General features: G+C 38.3%; 1 protein-coding gene and 1 long non-coding RNA gene across 10 annotated transcripts in view; both read left to right on the top strand.

Annotated features, from left to right (window-relative positions):
- LOC138760509 (echinoderm microtubule-associated protein-like 4) overlaps nt 1-21415 on the top strand; it is a 348904-nt gene that overhangs the window by 24897 nt on the left and 302592 nt on the right. The window lies entirely within an intron of this gene.
- On the top strand, nt 935-20523 carry LOC138760510 (uncharacterized). 2 transcript variants are annotated; one of them, XR_011355672.1, is made up of 4 exons: nt 935-989; nt 12442-12540; nt 15297-15450; nt 20391-20523. It is a non-coding gene; the product is annotated as an uncharacterized lncRNA (long non-coding RNA). The 2 variants fall into 2 exon arrangements; XR_011355671.1 differs by lacking the exon at nt 935-989 and adding an exon at nt 11817-11882.

Raw genomic sequence — 21415 nt, 5'->3', positions numbered from 1 at the left:
ATTGGCCTGCTTCCAATGTCACGAGGGTCTAGGTACTTGTTAATAGTCATCGACAGATTCACTAGGTGGCCAGAGGGAGTTCCTATGATGGACTCAAAAAATGTGCAAACATTCCAGCGATGGTGGATACAGTGCCAAAGCTTTGACTTCTGCTTGGGTATCTCTGTTCAGCCTACCCACTCACATCAGCTCCAACAGAGGCCCACTCTGAGACATTTTGTCACGACTGCTGGGAGTGGAGCTCCACCACATAACAGCTACCACCCACAGGTGAATGACCTGGTGGAGCGGTTCCATAGACACATGAAGGCTGCACTGTTAGCATGCTTCAAGGGACCTGATTGGGCCATCAGGCCCCTGGAGGTGCGCCATCAATGCAACTCATCTAGGGATGAACTGCCCTGGATCCTCCTGGGAATAAGAATGGCACCCAAGGAGGAACTTAACTCCTCATTGGCAGAGTTGGTGTATGGAGTGCTGCTCATTGTACCTGGGGAGATTGTGCCCACAGCACTCTTTGGCAGATTGTGGGAGCGGCTTGGAAAATTAGCCCCAGTTCCCATGTCAAGGCATGGAGCAACAACACCCTTCATCCCAAAGGAACTCCGGAACTGTCAGTTTGTGTGTAGAGGTGCACAAGGACCACCCTTACAGAGGCCATATGAGGGCCCCTTCAGAGTGCTACAAAACAATCATACAACTTGTGTACTGGATGTTGAGAGGCATCCAGAGACATTTACAATTGACCGACTATAGCCCACTCATCTTGACCTTGATCAGCCCTTGCCACAACCCCCCAATGTGAAGGCTTGTATGATTGCCCAATTTTGGTGGACAGTAATGGCACCAGAGGTTTAGCCTCCTATTGCTGATTCATCTAGCGGTTCACTGGAGGCTTAATTGATTTGACTCAGGAGGTTCCGAGTGATGTCATGGCATCACAATGCGATGATGTAATTTGGAACGTGCGGGGTTTTCAAAAGCTGCAGGTGACTTTCAGAAAACTACTTTTACTGAACTTCAACTTGACTATGTCTGATCATTTTCTTGTTCTTCATTCCTCACTGCAACACAGTTGCTACACCATCTTCTTTTACTTCATGATACTTGCAAGCAAAGCTTCTAACTGGTAGACCGAATAAATCAATTTCAGTGAAGACCACTGTTGAACAAAGTGGTAATTTCTCCGATACCTTTTGTTGTCATTCTTGTTACAATGCTGGACCTCACCTCTGACATTTCTCAGAGCTAATCTTCAGAATCATACTCTTCAGAACCTGCGTCAACCGAACCTCCATAATCAGGCTGCAGTAGCAGACTTGCCACTTTAAATTTTTGGAGTCAAGGTTCAGTCATCTTTGGCTCATTCACTGAAGCACATAGCCATATGATCAACATCTGCTAGACATGTCCTTTACACACTTTTAAAACCAGCCTTCGACAACAGACATCATGGACTACTCCTGCTATCTTTGGAGATATTTCTCAGTGAAAACTGATAGTAGAGTTGTACAGAGTAGAATCCGGTCATTGATCTTTTCATGTCCATGACGACTAGTGGGCACCCATCCATATTAATTCCATCTTTCAGCAATTGGCCCACAGCCTCCTAGGTTGAAGCGATTTTAAAAAGTGTCTAGACACTTCTTAAGTATCAGCAGTTGTATCTCGGGCAGTATTCCAGTACTTGCCACTCTTTGCAAGACAAATGTCTTCTACCAATCTGTCCCCACTTTTCAAAACGGCTTCAAATAACAACTCTCTTGATATAAAAGGCCTTTCTTAATCCCTTACCCCTTTGACCTAAATCTATACTCCCTAGTTTTAACTATTTCTGGTGGGGAAAAGTTTTTACACTCTGTGAATCTCTGCTCATCCTAATTTAATTTACTTAAATCATGTTTCCTCTCCCCATAACCTCTATTTCAGGGAAAGACCAAGACTCTTCAGTTTCTTCTCTTAACTGAAACACTCCCTCCAGGCAATGTCCTGGTGAATTCCCTCTATAAATCTCTGCGCCTTCTTCATCACTAATATTATTTCTTTAATGTTGTATTATTGTCCAGAATTGCATGCTCTTTCCTTCAGTACAGCTTTTAGAAGGCAGAGGAAAACAATGAAGTTTAAGACCTTAAGCCTGGCAGAAAATTCATGATTTATTGGGCAGCAGTGTTTCCTTTCCTTCTGTTGCAGGCAACTTGTATGTTCAAAAAAATATCTCCAATGCGGTCTTTTTTTAGATGCTTCAAATCTAACTACAGCCCTAAGCAAACCATTATGCTCATCTTCAACAAAATGAGGATAATTACTGTACATTTTGACGGGTCAATTTTGAAGGCTACATTGTTCAAGTGCCAGGTATCAGACACCTGAATCAGCCTCTATTCTGCACACTGTAATTAGCAAAAATGACCAATTGGAAGAATACTCTCTTTGAGACTCTCTAGAATACTCTCTTTGAGACGTGGGCCACAGTTTTTTTTTAATGGTCTGTACCCGTCTGAAGTGGGAGCAATATGCTTTCCATTATGAACAGATTTAAATCTTTAGTCTTGAAGGATGTTGAAAAAAACCCAGACTATGACATTTATCTTTAAAGCAGAGATTGATGGGTTCTTGATGGGTCAGGGTATCAAAGCTTATGGGGAGAAGGCAGGGCAGTGGGACTGAGTGGGGAAATGGATCAGCTCATAATTAAATGGCGGGACAGAGTCGATGGACTGAATAGCCTATTTCTGCTCTTGTTTCTTATGGTGTTTTAACATGCAGTTTGTAGTTCTTTAACCTCCATTTGCCTGAGTAACAATTACACTGGACCGTGACGATTTTGCTTCCTGATCATTGGGTGAATTTTATTTGTTTTGGGCTGCTGATCATGAGAATAACCTTAAAAGTTTTACTATCATATACTTTTTTGTTAGATTAACCTATTCCTGTTATTTCCTGTCATATTTTAAGTCTACTAGCATCTTGTCCAGAAAGCAAGCTGTTTTGGTCAATCCAAGTATGCCAGGGCATGCACTCAATACAATGTCTTAAGCCTGGGCATGCACGGAAAGCATTTAAAGATGTTGAGAATTTTGGCAACTACAGTCCATCAAACTACATCCAGCTGATTGACAACCTGCTTCAAGGATACAAAACTATGAAGTGCAGCATGTTATTGAAAATTCATTTTCTGCATTCGCACTTTGACTTCTTCCCTGCTGATTTTGATGCAGTCAATGACGAACATGGTGAAAGGTTTCACCAGGACATTGAGACTGTGGAAAAATGGTATCAGGGCATCTGGAATCCATCAATGCTGGCTGACTGTTGTTAGACACTGATGCGAAAGGCATCAGATGCTGAGCACAAACGGAAATCAATGGCAATATAATTTTGGTTCATCAAGTTCAACAGTTGAAGGGCAATCAACATCACTATAAAAGTGCGAGACTGTGTAACGGAGCAGCTATCGAAGGAGTGGTCATAGTCAGAGTGGACTGAGTCAGAGTGAAAAGGCTTTGGCTGAAGTTGGATGAACTCCAGATTATTTGGGAGGCAGAAGAGGTGATAGACAGGAGTTACAGGGACACTTCCACCTAGGAGGCAGGAGGAAGATAGATGGGTGATGGTCAGGAGAGGGAAAGGGACACCCGTATGGATGCTCCCCTCAATAGCAAGTGTACCATTTTGGATATTTTTTTTGGGGTGGGGGAGGAAGATGACCTACCAGGGATAAGCCACAGCAATATGGTCTCTGGTACAGAATCTGGTCTTGCAGCTAAGAAGGAAAGGGAGGAAAAGAGGTGAGCTGCAGTGATGGGGGATTCCATAGTTGGGGGATTCCATAGTTGGGGGATTCCATAGTTGGGGGATTCCATAGTTGGGGGATTCCATAGTTGGGGGATTCCATAGTTGGGGGATTCCATAGTTGGGGGATTCCATAGTTGGGGGATTCCATAGTTGGGGGATTCCATAGTTGGGGGATTCCATAGTTGGGGGATTCCATAGTTGGGGGATTCCATAGTTGGGGGATTCCATAGTTGGGGGATTCCATAGTTGGGGGATTCCATAGTTGGGGGATTCCATAGTTGGGGGATTCCATAGTTGGGGGATTCCATAGTTGGGGGATTCCATAGTTGGGGGATTCCATAGTTGGGGGATTCCATAGTTGGGGGATTCCATAGTTGGGGGATTCCATAGTTGGGGGATTCCATAGTTGGGGGATTCCATAGTTGGGGGATTCCATAGTTGGGGGATTCCATAGTTGGGGGATTCCATAGTTGGGGGATTCCATAGTTGGGGGATTCCATAGTTGGGGGATTCCATAGTTGGGGGATTCCATAGTTGGGGGATTCCATAGTTGGGGGATTCCATAGTTGGGGGATTCCATAGTTGGGGGATTCCATAGTTGGGGGATTCCATAGTTGGGGGATTCCATAGTTAGAGGGATAGATAAGAGATTCTGCGGAAAAGATTGAGTATCCTGGATGGTATCTTGCCTTCCTGCTGCTAGGGTCTGAGATTGAGTTCACAGCATTCTCATGAGAGAGGGTGAGCAGCCAGAAGTCGTGGCCCATGTAGGGACCAATGACATGGGTAGGAAGGATGAGGAGGTCCTACAAAGAAAGTTCAGGGAGCTAGGTGCTAGATTGAAGAACAGGATCTCCAGTGTTGTGATCTCAGGATTGCTACCCATGCCACATGCTAATGAGATTAGAAATAGGAGGATAGTGCAGCTTAACACATGGCTAAAGATATGATGAGGTGGGAGGGCTTCAGGTTTCTATTATTGAACTCTCTTCCAGAGAAGGTGGGACCTGCTCTGGTGGGACAGTTTGCATCTGAAGTGGGGGTGGACTCCTTTCCTTACAGGGAGGTTTGCTAGTGCTGTTCCAGTGGGTTTAAACTAGATTTGCAGGGGGGATGAGAACCAGAGTGTCAGAGCAGATAGAAGAGTGGTTGAGGGAAGATGATGAAATTGCATGCATTGTTACAGGTCAATGAATTGTACGTGGTGGAAATGTTCTCTGGTACTTCAATTTCAATGTAGAGAATATTGTAGGAATAGCAAATGAGCTTAGAGCATAAATTGGCATGTGGAATTATGACATTGTGATCATTAGTGAAACTTGGTTGCAGGAGGGGCAGGGCTGGCAGCTCACTGTTCCAGGCTTCTGTTGGTTTAGCCATGATAAAATGGGGGATGAAAGAGGGAGGAGTGGCATTGGTCATCAGGGAAAATATCACCATTGTGCTCAGCCAGGACAGACCGGAGGGCTCATCTACTGAGGCCATATGGGTGGAGCTGAGGAATGGGAAAGGTATAACCACACATGGGGTTGTTTTATAGACTGCATAACAAGAATTTGAGGAGTAAACAGCTGCAGTAAGCATAAGGTTGTGATAATAGATTTTAATTTTCTACATATTGATTGGAACTCCCATACTTTAAAAGGCTAGATGGCTTGGAGTTTTTCATATGTGTTCAGGAAAGATTTCTAAATCAATAAGAGAGAGTGCAATATTGGATCTCCCATTAGGGAACAAATGAGGACAGGTGACAGAAGTATGTGTAGGGGAACATTTTGGGTCCAGTGATCATAATGCTATTCGTTTAAATTGATTATGGAGAAGGATAGGTCTGGGTTTTGGGTTGAGATTCCAAATTGGAGGAAGGCCAATTTTGAGGAAATAAAGGATCTAGAATGCATGGATTGGGAGGTTGTTTTTGGGCAAGAAAGTGTGGAGGACTTGCAAAGGTGAGATTTTTTTTTTGAGAGTAGAATTTGTATGTTCCTGTCTGGATTAAAGGCAAGGTTAGCAGACTTGGGATAATGGGGATCTGGTTTGGAAGAAGAGAGGTTTATAGCAGGTATAGACAACATGGAACATGGAGCAAATGAGGAACTTGAGGAGTTTAAAAAAAAAATGCAAGGGTCACCTCAAGAAAGAAATCAGGAAGGCTAAATGTGAGTGAAAATCCTAAGTGTTTCTACGGGTATATTAAGAGCAAATGGACAAAATTGGTTCCCATGAAGATCAGAATGATCAGCTTTGTATGTTTATTCACTCAGGAAAAGGGCAGAGAGTCGTGGAAAATGTGGAAAACAAGCAGTGAGGTCATGGAACCTATACAGATTAAAGGGGAGGAAGTGCTTGCTGTTTTAAAGCAAATAAGGGTGGATAAATCCCTGGGACCTGGCAAAACTTTGAGGGAGTCTGGTGTAGAAATTGCAGGGGCTCTGGCAGAAATATTTAAAATGTCCTTAGCCACGGGTGTGGTGCAGGAGGATGGGAGGGCGGCTCAAATTATTCGGTTGTTTAAAAAAGGCTCCAAAATAACCCTGGAAATTGTAGCCCAGTGAGCCTGACATCAGTAGTAGACAGCGATGATGGATTCAAAGCTTGCAGAGAGATCTGGACCAGCTGGAAAAATTGTTGAAAATGTGCTGAAAAATGGCAGATGAAATTTAAGTATTCCCTATATCATCAGTACTCTGTGATTGGTAAGGGATTGCTTAAGGTGGGATGTGAGTGGAAAGGGAAGGTTGAGAACTACTGCTCTAGACCCAATTGTTACTGAAATATTTTGCTTGAGAAAAATTGTCATTGGCCCATTCTTTTGGAGTTATGGAGCCATGTACATAACGAGTCAATTAGGTATAATTAAAGCAGTGGTTTTCAACCTTTTTCTTTCCATTCACATGCCACCTTAAGCAATCCCTTACTAATCACAGAGAACTTTTGGCATAAGGAAAACTCAAGGTGGATTGTGTTTTTTTAGAAAAAAGGGTTGCCCACCCCTGTGGAGAGCATTGAGGGGTGCAGTAGAACAGGGAGATCTGGGAATATAGACACACAATTCCCTGAAAGTGGTGTCTCAGGTGGATGGGGTTGTAAAGAGACTATAGGAGTGGAATGTTATGGTAAAGTTGCACAAGACATTGGTGAGGCTAAATTTGGATTATTGTATGTAGTTTTGGTCACCTAACTGTGACAAAGATATCAATAAGATCAAAAGGGTGCAGAGAAGATTTGCTAGGATGTTGCTTGGACCTCAGGAACTGAGTTTCAGGGAAAGGTTAAATGGGTTAGGATTTTATTCTCTTCAGTGTGGAAGAATGAGGGGAGATTTGATGGAGGTATTAAAAAGTGAGGGGGATAGACAGAGCAAATGTAGATGAACTTTTTTTCCACTCATGTTAGGTGAGATACAAACCAGAGGACATGTCTTGAAAAAATTTGTTGTGCATTGTTATTACTGGTATTGGAGTTTGTAATTAGAAACCATCCATGAATTATGAACATTTCCCCTGATTTTCAGTGCTCCTTCAAGGTTTTAAAACATGCAACAATATACAATTTTTTACTTCCATAATAATAGGCCTTGATTTAGTCGTTCTTTTTCTGCTTGGGAGATGACTTTGAATATTACAATTAAATTTCCCTCCTACATTTAACTAGATAGACATTTAATTGAAGGAAGGTACATCTCCTTATTTACTGACTTGAATTAATTAAAAAAAATTATTAGCCTTTGATTTGAAAATACAGCCACCATTGTTTATTTTTCCAACATGTAGGATCATGACTACAAGAAATTTTATGGAATTCCTGAAATTCTCAAGTATTTTTGGCATTGGGTGACTGTCAAGTCCAGACATGTCATTTCATCAGTTGTTAAAAGTCATTTGTTGATTGCTGAGATGTATACATCAGGATGCTCTTTATTGACTACATTTCGGCATTCAACATCATCATCCCCTTAAAAGTGATCAGCAAACTCCAAGATCTGGGCTTTAATACCCAAATCTGTGCAAGATCATATTCTCCACAATCTCCAATGGTACCCGACCACTACAGGGCTGTGTTTTTGGACCCCTGCTCTACTTGCTTTGCACCTACAACTGCGTGGCTCAGCATGGCAAAAAACACTATTTGTTAACAATACCACTTTGGAGGGCTGTATAAAAAGGAGCAGTAAGGCAGCATTCAGGAGGCAGATTTAAAACTTGGCTGAATGGTATACTGACAACAGCCTCACACTCACTGTCACCAAAACTTTAGGAATGGAAAACCAGAGGGATATAATCCAGTGAGGAAATTTTAAAATAATTTTTAATAATTAAATATGCAGCACAATTTAAAAAGGCCCTTGTGGCCCACTTTGAGAAGCTGGGAAAAATCTGTGTGAAACACTCAATGCTTATAGTCTTACATAATTTTCTATGAGACTGATTGAATTAAATATGGCAATAAATGCTGCACCTGCCAGCAACATCCAAACAGTGAAAGTGAATAAATAGTTGAGAGACTGACATGAAAAATAAAGTTATACTGTGGACAGAGCTCTACCAGGTCCAAAATTGTATATGGGAGGAAAAGAAATCACAGAAAATATAAAGTAGATCCTAGACAATTGAAACATAGAACATTACAACACAGAAACAGGCCCTTCTAGTCTGTGGAATTGCTGATGATCACCTCTCATTTTGATAAGACCTTTGGTTTCATGTGATTAGAACCTTCAATCGAACAAATAAACATTTTGTATCATGAAATTCTCGCTCTCAAAGCTCAGATTTATAGTCAAGAGTACATACATGAAATCACATACAAGCCTGAAATTTTTCCTGCAGGTCAGGCTGAATTTCAACTTATTGGTAGTGAACTGTACTCAAGAAAAGATGTTTACGGGGGTGGTGGTGGGGGGGGGGGGGGGGGGGCGTGGCAGAATTAATCAAAAACTGACCAAAAGTAATTTTTTTCAATTTTTCAAACTTTAAAACTTTGGGAATTTATTCATAAATCGATATACTATGTATACTATGGGTTCAAGGAAAGGAAAGATTCAAACAACTAAAAAAGCTGTTGTTAAAGACCATTGGTATAAGTGAAGAAGTTGGACCTACCTTAACAATGGAGCTTTGGGCTCAAGTTCCTCCTTTCAAGAGTGACCCGCGCTGCAACGGAAAGGATCCATATGACTCCAGTGCCACCCTTCCGTGGAGCTGGGGAAGATGGCGTTGGAGTCCAGAAGAAGACCATTGAACTACAGAGTAGCAGGAGCAGCTGCGCATGCCCGAGAGTTCGCACATGTGCACAATGGAACAAGCTGAACTGATCAAGGCTGTTGTCAGCAGCTTTGGTAGCCAGACACAGCCATTGATTCAACTAGATACTGAATCAGGACCATCTGGAAGCGATTCAGAGGGACAAAAGGATGAAAATCAAGATAAAGAGAAGGAAGAAAAAGCTTGTGAAGAATTGGAAGGAGCAGGAATAGAATATTAAAAAGATGAAGACCAACTGATTCAAGGGATTGAAGCTATACAATTCAGATATCCTGAAGCCAGAACCCAAGGTATGGAAGCTCAAGAACAAACCTCCATAATTATCAACCAAATGAAGTTAATGTGTAAACATGAATTTGCAATTTAGATAAGTCAGAAGTGATGTTAAAGCACAATTTGAATATGTTAAGGGTGAAATGAAAAATATTAAAGTAGTAATGGCAAAATAATCTAAAGCTGTTGATAAAGTTAAAATTCAAGGTCAGAAAATTGAAGATGATATTCAAGATTATCTTTATGAAGTGGAACAATGTAAAGATACAGTTAATAAAATAGAAGATTCTGTTATGGCATGGGATGTGCAAAGGAAATAACTTTTACAAAAGACTGATGTATTTGAAAATCATAGTTACAGGAATAATATGAAGATTGTTGAGTTGGTTGAAGATTTTAAAGCCTTTAATCTGATACAATTTAAAATAAAAGGATTCCAGACATGCACGAACTGGATAGGGCTAATAGAAATAAGCCCTTCCCGGGACAAGTACCACACTCAATTTATGCTTTCAAGATAAAGAAATAATATTAAGAGTGGCTGTACAAAATGCCAAAAAATATCAAGGTCCATTAACAGTGGCAAATTACAAGGTATTTTTCTGTGTGGATTTAAGCATGTCAATTGTGAAAAGAAGGAATGAGTTTAATCCTGTGAAATCAGTATTCTGGGGGGAAAAATGGATATAAATTTTCTTTCCGATATTCAGCTACACTTGGTGTTTTCTGGAGAAAATCAATCATGTTTCTTTTTAAATAAATGAAGAAGCAGCTTTGAAATTTGCAAATTCTCTTACGAATATTAAGCAAGATCAATGAAAGGATGTACAGAGTCAAGTCATTCAGTAAGTTTTGGCAGACCAACCTGAGAAGGTGCAAGTTGCAGAACAGGTGTGGAAGCAGCAAGAATTGGTTGAGGTCGATGATGAGCAAGTGAATAAAGTCTTTGAAGAAGTGTTTTATACTTATAAATGAACTGTTTAATTAAAGCAATGTATATTCTGTCCAGGGGGCAGTAAACTTTTTAATTGTTTCCTTCCGCAACCATGTGCCATTTTGTGGCGAGGTCACTTCCCGCAAAATAGAGGGAAGGAGTACTGTTCTTTTTATCAATACTTATTCTTTTCAAGGGGTTTTCAAGTTTTTTTTTCTGGTTATCTTTACTTTTTATTTATTTTTGCTGAGAGATGTCAAATGTAATTGAAGGTTTTTATGGAGCGGGGGTCCAATGGAGCGGGTGGCGAGAGCTCATTAACTTTTGGATTTAAGAAATGGCGGTTAATAACATTTTATAAGTTTTAATATAAATGGGCTTAATAATTAAATTAAGAGAGAAAAGTTTTAGCTTGTATTTTAAAAAAAATGAAAGTTGATATGGCTTTTTTTTACATGAGACACATTTAACTGAGAGAGCAAAAAAACATTAAAGAGATTGGGTAGTCAGGAGGTAGCTTTATAATTTAATTCTAAAGCAAGAGGGGTTGCTATTTTGATGAATAAAAATTAACCTGTTAAGATTCAATTCGTAGTTATGGATCCTGTTGGGTGATACGTTTTGCTATATTGTCAAATCTACTTGGAAATATGGACCATTGTGAGTATGTATGCACCTAATGTTGATGAAGGAAGATTTATTCATGATTCTTTTATGCATCTTGCTGAAACTCCAATTGGAGGAGATTTTAATTGTTGTCTTGATTAAATTTTGGATAAGTCACAAGTTAGTTACTAGGACTAAAACTTTGATAGATATTTGGCGAAGGTTAAATCCAAAGAAAAAGGGTTATTTTTATTCTTATCTATTCTTTTTAATGTCGGCACAGTTATAAGGAAGAGTTATGCATATCGAGAACAAAGCTAGGATTTTATTTGATCGTTAGTTGCTGAAAAGGACAAATAATTTTATAGATGGAGATCTAATTTTGCATTGTTGAAAAGGGCAGATTTTTGTAATTTTATAAGAAAACAAATTCAAGAATTTTTAGAAATTAATGTTAATTAGGTGGATAATAAATTAATTTTATGGTATGCCTTGAAAGTGTATTTAAGAGGTCAGATAGTGAGTTATTCAGATAAAATTAAGTAGGATTGTACTAAAAAAGATGATCAATTGGAAAAAGAGAGTGTTTGGAAAAAGATTTGCAGAGAAAGGATTCTAACGAAAAAAGAAAAAGTTTAATAAAGAAGAAATTCTATTGTAATACAATTCAGACCTGTAGAACTGAAAAATTATTTTGGGAGAACTAAAGTATTATGAATTGGAAGAAAGATCTCATAAATTTCTAGCTTGGCAATTGAAGGTAAAACAAACTTCTAGAACAATTAATGCTATTAAAAAGAATTCTCAGAAGATTACTTATAAACCTGAAGAAATAAATGACTCCTTTAGGATTTTAATTTTAATTTATATAGATCCCAATTTAATAGTGATGAGATTAAAATTGATATTTTTTGTCTCAAATTAATTTGTCTACCTTGAATTATCAAGATTAAAAAGATTTAGATGCTCCATTTACGGCAAGAGAAATTGAGGTTCTTTGCAAAGCGGTAAGTCACCAGGAAGGATGGTTTTCTGCCTGAATTTTATAAGAAATTAAATAAGATTTATTAATACCTCCTTTTTGGAGGTGTTGAGACAAGCAGCGGAAATTCATTCTCTACTGTAATCTTTTTTAAATGTAACTATATGTGATACCTAAGAAAGATATAGAGGATTGTTAAAAAACTGAATCTTACAGTGCAGTATATTTGTTAAAAGCTGATTATAAAATTATTGCTAAAATTTTGGCAGAGTGGCTAGATATCCACTAAATGTAATTCCTATGGATCAAGCCGATTTTATTTAAAAAAAAAAGGCAATCTGCTGATAATGCTGTTAGATTGATCAATTTATAACATTTATCGCAAAAGAAGGGCGACTTATTGGTAGCAGTAACTTTAGTTGCTGAGAAGGCCTTTGATTGATTAGAATGGAATTATTTATTTAAGGTATTAGAAAAAATGGTTTTGGATCTACATTTATTAATTCAAATAAAACTTTATATAAATATCCCTCTGCTAAAGTTGTAACTAATGGACAAATTTCTTCTGCTTTTCCATTGTCTAGATGAAATGGACAAGGATGTCCTTTATCTCCAGCTTTGTTTTAGCAATAAAACCTTTAGCAGAGTTAATGAGACAAGATTCCAAGATTAAAGGTATAAAGGTTAGTCAAGAGGAACATAAGATTAATTTATTTGCTGATGATGTTTTGGTTTATATGACAGAGCCCATAAATTCTTTGCGTCAATTATATCTAAGATTGGAAGAATATGGTTAAATATTGGGTTATAAGATTAATTGGGAATTTAATGGCATGACATTTTAAATTTTTATTTTATTTTAGGTAACCCTGTCATCTATCTGGTTCCAATGTTATCATTTCTCTAGATACAGCTTTTCTTATTTTTCTCTAATTCTCACCCCCACCCCTTCTCAATAGTCTCCACTTCACAATGGCCCTATCTCCTTTTGGCTCCTCTCCAGCCTTTTTTAATACTTAAAAAAAATCATCATGAAATGTTTGAACCATTGAATGACCATTTGAAGACGTGGATAATACCTGACCCACTGAGTTCCTCCAGAACCTCATTGTTGCAGATTCTGGCATTTCCACTTCTTTCCACAAGCATTTATACATTCATTTGGGTTTCAACAATGCAAGTAAGCTGCAGCTATCTTCAAGAAAGTAGAGTTGAAACCAATCCCTTGCTCTATGACTATAGGACAAGAACAGGACCTTTGACCAATGATGTCTATGCCAAACATGGTACCAAATTAAACTAATTATGTTTTGTCTGCACACTATCCATATCTCTATTTAGAAGCCTCTTAAACGTTGCACAGCACAGTACAGGCCCTTCGGCCTACAATGTTGTGCCAACTGTTAGAAACCTACTCAATAAATTGAATTTTCCCTACCTTACATGTGAAATAAGCCCCTACTTTTCTTGTATCCCTGTGCCTGAGTTTTTTTTAATTGTCTCGATTGTACCAGCCTCCATCACCATCCCTGGCAATGCTTTCCAGGTGCCAAATACTCTGTGTAGAAGGATGTTGTAGGTTACAACAGGATATAAATAGGATGCAGAGTTGGATGGAAAACTGGCAAAAGGAGTTCAATCTGGATAAATATGACGTGATGCATTTTGGAAGGTCAAGAGGCAGTAGTTGGCACCTGGAAAGCATTGCCAGGGATGGTGATGGAGGCTGGTACAATCAAGACAATTTAAAAAAAACACTCAGGCATGTGGATACAAGAAAAGTAGGGGCTTATTTCACATCCTTTCGAACTTTAAGTGAAACCTGCCAGTTTAAACCCCTTTTCACACTTACAAATGATCCTAGGAATTAATGGCCAATTGGCCTTTAAAGTGTCTAGTGTGAAAGCAAAATCAACTCAATGCCAGCGTCAGATGATGTCATCTCACACAGGAGATTGATGGTCTCGAACCCTAGTACAATCCCTAGTATCTGCAGATGCAATCAGGCAAGTGTGAAATGAATAATTGCATTGTAAGATTGAAATGACCCAAGTTTTTGCATGAGTGTAGGAATGTGAGGGAAGAAAAGATTAAAATGAAGGTATAAACTTTGCCAATGGAAAGTTGTAGTGGGAGTTGTAGTTATAGCAGACAATTTTTAAATAGCGTGAGAAAGTTGGTAGCACTATTAGTGCACAATTTATAAAGACAGTGGGGGGAAAAGCTACCAACTTTCACATGCTGTATAAATTGTACGCTATAGTGCTACCAACTTTCCTACACTGTTTAAAAATTGTCAGCTATTGCTTGCACTTTCCCATGGTGCCTTAAAGGTTTATATAGGTTGGCACAACAACAACAGGGGCTGAAGGGGTCATACTGTGCTGTACGTAAAGCTTAATTATGCATGATTAATTTTGTTCAAATTTAAGATCATAATACATTGATCAGGATTTAGGGCAGATTCACTATCACTTGATGCATCCTAATCCCGGGGATGGCTCCTTGCAATAGTGAAAGCGTTCAGTGTCCTAGTTAGGAGTGGTCATGTGTGAAAAACCAAATCCCCATTCCTATCCTGGGACATTGAATGGTCAATTTAGTGGGATGCATGTGTAAAAGCGGCGTAAGTATAACGTGAGACCTTTTGACCAGATTATAAAGTTATCAAGGGGCCTTTTCACACCACAGTGTAAAATGAAGATTTTCAGGAAGTTTTCCCAGGAACCCTCGTGAACCTGCAATGTGAAAAGTTCGGCCCGGGAATTTAAAACTGGTCCACGATAGGGCTGCGGCCCTGAGAAATTTTCCCGAACCACCTTCTCCCTGTGGTGTGAAAAGGCAAATGGCCAAGAAGGGGAAGCCTCGTGACATCAGCGCTTGCATGCTGTCATGTAGGTGATTAAAATTACCTGACAAGTGAGCTGCTTCAGCACATCGTACCAACAGCTTATTGTGGGATGAATGGCCATCTTCGTTAACCATAATCCCTCACGTAGCTGGATTTCCCAGAGTGGTTCCATCTGCATGAGGGATTATGGGAAATGAAGTCGGTCATTCATCCTGCATTGTGCCGCCATCGCAATGCGCTGAAGGAAGGGTGCGGGCGACAGGCAGGCTGGGTGGAGGAAGTGCAGAAGGAAGGAAGACAGGAGGGAGCGGGCAGGTGGGTGATCCCCAATGGGTGGGGGGGGAGGTGAACTTGCTCTTCTGAGTGCAAATTCCCAGGAATTTAGATGATGGTGTGAAAGTCCTTGGAAATCCTGAATACCTGGAATTTTACCGGGATAAAGTATTGTCACTGCTCGCCTGCAGTGTGAAAATGGCTAGTGTGAAAATAAGACACTGCCAACCATTTATTTTTATATTTTGCAAGACGTGTAGAAAGATCCCCATGCTTGAGAGTTGACTAATGGGTTTTCAAATAATTCCTCTTCAGTGCCTTCTGATGTTACTTTCCAGACACAATGTAACACCTAAATTGCTTTCGGCTAAGATCTAATCACCTAGCTAAAATACCACAAGTCTTCACTTTTCAAACATCAACCCTGTTGCCAGCAAATGATCCAACAAGAGATATTTGTAACAGTAAGGTCAGTGGTACTGGTAAAACTAATTCACAGTTAGTCAGCAAGCAATTCTGGCTGACAGCAGAAACAAACTATCTCGGGAACATAGTTTAAGTACAATTGAATTAGTACATACCAGAAATTGAACATGTATAGCCTTTAAATTCTTGAATGATTCAAAAAGAAATTAGAATTCAGAGTAGCATTTTAAACACCTCCTGCCAGGACATGCATGTGTGCATATGCGTGAGTGTTAAACATTTTTTTGTCCAAAAAATCAAAATTTGTTTTGGCATTTTACTGCAGTTCCTTCCTGCTCTGATCAGAATATAAATCAAGCAGCAAGGAGTAAAGGTCAACATCAAAGCATGTGGTTGTGGAATTTGATATCCTCTACGAAGAGTTGAAATCATCTGTGACCTGAGTGCCCAATGCGATATTTGGTGAAAAGAGTGATTTTTCATGCTGAACTTCAAAAATAGAATATCGAGACAGTCAGAACTCACAGGAGTGTCTTTATCTGCAAAGTAAGTGCAAAGGTCCATGTGACTTAAAACAGGAGGCCCACCATTTAGCATTTAAGAAATTAGCATTGGTGAATCCAACAGGAAATAAGTACAAATTCTACACTAGGCCTGTGTCCCTGAGCAATAGAAGAGGAAAGCAGCAGCCCCAGTTCCTTTTTCTGATTATTACTCATGGACTAAATTTAGTGCAAATGTCAGTTTTGAGTTTGCATAGAGAATTTACTAAACATAACTCTAAAATTACAATTAACTATTTATCAATGTCAGTGTGTTGATGTTTACACTGAGTGGTGAACTGCTAGAGATGGTAGTTGATGCAGATATGATGATAGCATTTATAAACCTATGTTTAGATCTATTGGTCCATTGTTGGGAGAATTATGAATTTGGGTGAGAATTTAGACTTAAAATCCAATTTTCTTTTTGGGACCAGTTAGTTTGTAAACTTAGTACACCATTTAAAAACTCTCAATCCCACAATACAGAGTTGTATTTGCAATGAAAATAATCAGTTAAAAGTCTTCCATTTTTTAAAAATAATTTTACCAATTTCCCCTGATTCTGACATACAACTGCAAAATGTAGCAAACCAGATTCACCAATCTCAACTTCAGAGTTTTCATGTCAAAAATGAATACATGTTTAGAAGTCCTGAAGTGTTTTGTTTACAGTTCAGTTATAATAAATAATACTTCTATTGCTATTCTAATTGTAAACCCAGGCTCAATTCCTAGGATGCTTCTGCTTTGACAATGTACTTTGCTAGAAGTACATTATGATTTCTGTTTATGTATAATGTGACAGAGTACATAGACATATTTTTGGGATATAAATTGGGAAATGTTTGTTAGAGTAGGTTACATACAAACACTTTAAAAAAGATCTTGTTTGAAATACTGGAGCTCTGCTATCAGCTCCACAGCTTTTCCAAGAGCTTTGAAGGGTGCCCAAGAGACTTCGCTAATGGATTATTGTTTACAAAAGGCAACAGATGAAAGATCTTGTTGGAGCCACTTTTTGTCTGGAAGAGAGCTTGCTGTTCTAAGAGGGAAATGTGGTTTTGCAAGCAGAGAGATTCAAACAGGATTTTGTGTGTGTGTGTGTGTGTGTGTGTGTGTGTGTGTGTGTGTGTGTGTGTGTGTGTGTGTGTGTGTGTGTGTGTGTGTGTGTGTGTGTGTGTGTGTGTGTGTGTGTGTGTGAGAGAGATTCTACAGTGTTACAGCCAGCAGAAGCAGCTGGAACAGGACAAGCTGGCAAGCTTGTGGAAAGCCTTTTTGGAAGATGGCCTGATCAAAGCCCTTGTGGTTCATGCAAGGGGAGAGGACTAACTGTCTAATGTTTCACTTGGAATAAGAGAAACAAAAAGGAACTCTATGGTGACCTGAAAGAAAGAGGTTATCATCTGGAGAACCCTGAAGGGGGCAAGTTTCATCAGCAAGATACTGAATTGTCTGATTTAAAAAGATCAACAAATCTCTGTCTGAAAACCAGCAAGAACCTTCCTGAGCAGTAACCATTTACCTTTCAAGCACCAAAGCCTGGTGAACTTTATAAATGTTAAATTCTGTGCACATTATAAGAATTACCTGCAACCAGTGAACTTGGAGGAATGAGAAGTGAGCTTAGACTGTGAACCAAAGAACTTTTCTGAACTTACACACATATTACATACACGTGCTTAGTATTAGAAGGCGGTTAAGTAAGTCAATAGTGATAAATTAAAGTTTGATTCTATTTTCATGTTTAAAGATAATTAAAAGTAATTTTTTCTTGGTGAATATCTATTGCTGTTGGATTTTGGGTCCTCTGGGCTCGTAACAATAATGTGATTTATTTTTCAATATTTTTATCAACATTGTAATTTCACTTTAAAAAATACAGAGTACACATGGATCTGTGAGCATTTAAAAGGATATATTGCACTTAACTCATATAATTTCATCCAAGGTACTTTACATTCTCATCAAACAGATTATATTGTATTGATAATTTTTTTTATATTAAAATAAAATCTAAAACCACTACCAAGAAAAAAGCTGTTTAGCCAAAAAAGTAAACAACATTCTTATCAGAGTGATGAATTACATTATTAGTCATTCAGATCGTAAATTGAGCATCTAATCTTCACTAAGTATAAATGTGACATCACGTGGTCATTAAGCATGATTAGGCCTATCCATCTAAGCAACATTTCCTGCCTAGCTTTAGAGAAATAAAGGCTAATACATGAAGTTCAGATGTCATTAACGTTATGTGTGTGTGTCTGTCTGTCTGTCTGTCTCTCTCTCTCTCTCTCTCTCTCTCTCTCTCTCTCGGGATTTGGTTTGAAATTAACTGTTTAAAAAGTGCAGAGAAATACTTTGATCCAATATTTCTCAAGGCTCTGGCATATCCAAAATATAAATTAATGAAGCATCTCCATTGCTACATTTATCACAATAAGGAGGTGCAGCCACATAAAAATGAGATAGTTTGACTTCGGACATGTGAGCCTTATGAACTACTTTACATTGTTGGAGAGAGTGGTGAGCACATAAAGAAGAGGTATTAACCAATTTGAAAATTACATTCCAAGTTTCTTCAGCCTGTTCCCAGGTTTTTAAATTTTATCTGAGGGAGCCTCTCTTATTCCGAACAACATATCATAAATGTTAGATTTTGAACTATTATAAAAAATGTTGTAAATTAAAAATTAAACCATCAGAATTTGAGAAAAGCAAAGCATTTCAAAATTAATTAATTGATAGTTTTTGGTCATATTGAACCCCAAAAGTTCAAAGGTTAAAGATTTCCTGGATTATTAGCTATGTCCACATTGAAGTAAATTATGCAAAAATACTGATCGCTAGAAAGAATTGGAACTTTTTAGGCCAGAATCATCAAAGAGAGCTTGACCATATAACCAAGAGGAGTTTCATTAACACTCAACTGCATGTGCGTGCTGCAGTAATAAAAATTTGAAGATGATTATTCCACAGGAATATTAAACAAAATATGACATGAAGCTACTTGAGATATTAGTAAAGCTTGTTCAGAGGTGGATCTTGCTGGAGAAAAGGATGATGAATTGAGAGAGTTAACAAGGAAATGTGCTTGGTGTCTTGAAAATGAAGTCCCCTTGGGTAGAGTGTAGATACCTCTGAGGTTAAGGGAGTTTAAAAGAGGAGGGTCAAGGCCTTGGCAGGAATTTGAATGATGAAAATTTTGAGAGTGAAGGTCATTGACCACAGTGGACTCTTAATCTCTGCATTTTTTTGGCAAACATCCAAGCTATCCTGTATTAATACCTTTTTTTTCATCTTTCACACTGGCAGAAGGAATGCCAATGCAACTGCCATTCCATGGTTTAGTTTTTACTGAACAGTAGTTGGCTCAGGATTCTTCCATTGGAATCTACTGAGGATCTAGGTGTATTTCTCCCACCTCATGTACAAGTGTTCCCTTAGTGGCAATATCTAGGAACCTGGGGGAAACTTGCAATTGTGGAATGCTACCAGCTGTCTTAATGCCTTTGTTGCATCCAAGTTATGTGCCCCCTGTCCAGTACATATTCTTGGAACAGTTATGATTTCATCCAGTTTAATATTAGAAGTACTGAAACACTTGCAATTCGTCTTTCCCATGAATCGAAAGATTTTGTAATTCAATTTGTCTTCCTTTGTTCCAAATGTAAGTGTTCACTACTGCATTAGATAACCCATTGCTGAAATTCTCATCAATCCATCATTAGATCCAACAATTGCACATTCATCTTGGCCAACTGGATAAGCTTCCATTTTTGTTTAAACTCTACTTTCAATATCTTAGGTACAAATTGATCTCATTTATGTATCCTTTTGTCTTCTTTCTCCAGCTCTCCACCCCCTTCCCTCCATTTGCAGAGCCATTCCTCCTCCCCTGGGGTTCCCTCCCTCCCTTATCCACCTATTATCTCCTGCCTTTGGGGATGTGCTCCTCCCCCCACCACCAATATGTTTCGGCGCCAGGCTACATTTTTTCATACTGTAATGAAGGGCATAAGCCTGAAATGTTGGTAATGTATCCTTATCTTTGCTATATACACTGTTTGATCTGCTGCATTGTGTTTTTACTTCAACCATGGTGTCTGCAGATTTTTGTTTTACCAAATGCTCTTCGATGTTGTTGTATAAATGTAACTGAGGTTGAAAGTAGTGATATAAAGTTGTATCCTTTTAAATCTGCCCAGCCGGAAAAAAGTCCAATTAAATTCAGAACTCTTGGCTACCCAAACACTGAAAAAACTCAGTGATGCTTTTTTGGGCATGTTTCCAAACTTTTCTGAATGTTCTTAATCTCAGTAGTTTAGTTTAATCCTAGTGAGATTCATTCACATAAAGCAAAACAAATTAATGTTTGATATTGTTCATCTCATTTGGTTTTTTACAACTGTCTAAAGAAAATAATTCTCTCTTCTAGCTGAATGCGGCTCATTGTTTTGAATTGGGAGCAGCAAAATTACAAATAAAGCTACTTTAATCATGCCACAGAATAAAATCTTTTAGCCATTTCAATTACAATATTCTTCAATTCTTTAACTCAGATATTAATCTTTCATGCCAAGTAGACATATGTTACTGGTTTTGTTTCCTTACCATTTGCTTAGGTAAATATTGATGGCAAATCTATTATAACTAAATCTAGTTTTTGTGTTATCTTTGCTATTATTCATGCTATTTTGGAACCTTTAAATCTAACAACTAATTTAACTCTTTCTGAAGTGGATCTTGCAATGATATCTTAAATCAGTATAGCTTTTCTAGAGTAGACTAAAAATTTGGATATTAACAATATTTTATCTTGCTATTTTTGGCTTTCTTTATTGTATAGAAACATATTTGCCTAGTTTTTGTGAAGGAATTTTTTTTTTAATTGGTTTCTTTGAATATGTTGCTGCATCACCAGTTATTGCTACCAACATTTTAACCACTAAATATTGGGCTAAAATTAGTCTTTCTGTCTGGGACTAATAATATAGGCGATAGTTAATCAGACTCATGAAATTTACCAGAGTTGTAGTGCAATTGGGTTTTCTCATGATAATGTTATTGCTTGCCTGTTGAGCATGAAAATGACTTTAAGCCATAACTAATTCTGAAGCAATTTTCTCTTCAGAATTTAAAAATAGACCATAAATACTAAATGTAATTTTCCCACAGAGTTATCAGAAATTATATTTTAAACCTGTAAGGAAACAGTTCTGAAAATGCAAATATATGAACATGCATTTGGATTGTGATATATAGGGCTTTAAATAGAGCATGTGATTGCTAATTCATTAGCAAGAATGATCAAGTTGTACTGGTGCAGCAACTTGAAATAAATTAAAATGTGCAATGCTTCTGGCAAATATGTGATAGCTCAACAAAAGGTGGTACAGCCTATATTTAAAATTATTTGGGTGTAAAATGGAGTAAATATTGGTTGAGGTTTTGTTCTTTTAA

This window comes from Narcine bancroftii, chromosome 4, assembly GCF_036971445.1.
Source record: "Narcine bancroftii isolate sNarBan1 chromosome 4, sNarBan1.hap1, whole genome shotgun sequence".
Classification (NCBI taxonomy): Eukaryota; Metazoa; Chordata; class Chondrichthyes; order Torpediniformes; family Narcinidae; genus Narcine; species Narcine bancroftii.
This window is presented reverse-complemented; position numbering and strand designations above follow the sequence as displayed.